Source organism: Phacochoerus africanus, chromosome 4, assembly GCF_016906955.1.
Source record: "Phacochoerus africanus isolate WHEZ1 chromosome 4, ROS_Pafr_v1, whole genome shotgun sequence".
NCBI classification, from domain to species: domain Eukaryota; kingdom Metazoa; phylum Chordata; class Mammalia; order Artiodactyla; family Suidae; genus Phacochoerus; species Phacochoerus africanus.
Genome location: NC_062547.1, coordinates 85,039,183 through 85,041,723, shown reverse-complemented (window position 1 = coordinate 85,041,723; position 2,541 = coordinate 85,039,183).

The following is a 2,541-nucleotide window of genomic DNA, read 5'->3' as shown; positions in this document are numbered from 1 at the left end:
GCAATGCTGGATCCTTAACACTCTGAGTCAGGCCAGGGATTGAACCTACATCATCACAGAGACATCTGGTCCTTAACCCACTGAGCCATAATAGGAACTCCCAATTTAGTGCATTCTTACTAAGGCATTCCAAACTTGAATAGATGCACAAGATCATGGTAGAGTATTATAAAAGAATATTGTAACAGAATTTTATGCAATCTACATGTACTTATGTTAGTTTTCTGAAGTGACATTGAAGCATTCTTATTTATATTTTAAACTGTGATTAGATTTCCTTTGTAATACTAATATCAAATTTCAACTTCTAGTCACACTCATAAAGCAAATCATCTTGCAATTTATTGCATTCAAATTTTATAAAACAATAGAATGTTCAGGTCTTGCTGGAATATTCTCCCTCGACTCTTAGGAAGTTCCTAGTCTGTATCTAGATTCTGATAGGCACTTAAAAGTCGTCTTTACCAATATTTATTTGTGTTCACTCTAAGCTGCTGTTCCATAGACATGAAAATATAATTAGCCTTGATAGTTGGAGCAAATAAATCTGACTTGGCTCTGGGCTGGCTTTGGATGTGTAATAGGATTGGACAGGAGATGATTAGGTTGGAGTTGTCCTGGCAGTAACCACTCAAGTGTTGCAATGAGCTCAGGCTGATGGAGGGGATCTTGCGCACCTAGAAGAGGTCAAAGATCTGAAATGGGCTCCCCTTGAAAGAGGGCATAATTCTCACCTCATACTCAGAATACACCTGGGGTATTCATGATCATGTCATTGGAGGCAGCTCCAGGGAAGGGACAGTTTCAGGGCTCCTCTTGGTACCTTTCTCTCACCATAGCCCATTTCCTGTCTGCACTTGCACTTGCGGCATTAATCCAGATATAACGCCTGGCTCACAGTAGATTTATCCAACAAATAAAGGCAAACAGCGGAAGAAATCCAATATGCCATAATGGTACTTCTCTGTGGAACAAATTTTAACCATACCTAAAAGAAATGTTCTCTTTAAAATAAAGATATAATATTAAATAGTCCTTATAAAGTACTTCTCTAAAGGATACAGAAAAAAAAAAAAAGAACCGAACAATTCAAATCACTCATAAAGATTAACTTTATTTTCAAGGAAAAATATTTTTTGCTTGCCATAATTTTCCAAAATGGCCAAAAACCTTGATAAAAATTATTAGACCAATTTTTGAGATTTTAACTTAACCCAGAATAATGATAATAATAATTTCAGCCAGTCACATTGCCCTATACTTTTACATTCATTATAGTCCTTAATATTCACAAGAACTCTAAATGATAGGCACTGATTTGCATTACAGCTGAGGAAACTGAATCTCAGAGACTAAACGGCGTGTCCAAGGTCATATGTCTAGTTAGTCGAAGAAGCAAAATTAAAACCTATCACATATAACATATGAGTGAAGGACTGGAGCTCAGTTATACTATGAAGCTAATTTTATGTAAAAATTCCTTCAACTTTCTTTCTTCTCACTAATTATGATTAACAGTTTCCATCTCTACAATATCTTAACATATAATAATACATTTGATTTTCACTACACCCCATGAGGTTTGCAAGGCAGATAGTGGGGTCCATTTTTATGGACAAGGGAAACTGAAGCTCAGAAATTTTGACTTGCCAGCATCACAAAGTAGGTGTACACCCAGAATCCAGTGATCTTTTCATAACACCCAGTGCCTCCTTAAAGAACACATCAAAATTAATAGCGAATGGGTATTAAAGAGGCACAGCTGAATTACTTCAAAACAAAACAAAACCAAATAAAAATCACTGTGGTTACTTGACAAAATTACAGTTCCAGACCAGAACTAGTGATAGAAATCTGTTTTTCAGATTGTAAAAGACAAAGCCATTGTAAAATTTTTTCCTACAAAATGACTCTGGACAATAAAAATGTCACACTTGGTCTTTGATTAGTTTAGCATAGGTAAGAACAGATCAACCTCACAGCATCATACATCAATTAACTCTCTCCCAGTCCATGACTAAAGACTGAATGATATGTAACCTCTGAACCACAGAATCAAAATATCTGCTATTTGATCTGATGGCTGGTACATTCCAGACTAAAATACATATTTCTCTCATTTCCATTCCAGAAACTAGCAGTGTATCACAGAGCTGGTGTCAATCAGGGAGTTTTGTTGAGCAATGTGACATATTTTATGACCCCAAGTGCTGAACTGAAAAGACAAATGACACTTGAAACAAAAAGAGGTCAGCTTTCTTCAGGCACAGATGCTTGTTATAGATTTTAGAATCCACAATAGTTATCTGAAATTCTTGAGTGTTCCCCTTTTGGGGGGGGGGCATGTGGAAAAACTAGGAATTAAAATATCTTGAACAGCCTATAGACTAAGCCAGCCTTGCAAGTCAGTGGAGTGTGGTATGGAACACCTGGGAAGTCCAAAATCTCTCCCCTATAGGTAAATAACAATTACTGAAATTCCACTGAAATGCTTTATTTTTCTGGGATGATTTTAAAATTAGTATAACTTTTTTTTTTATG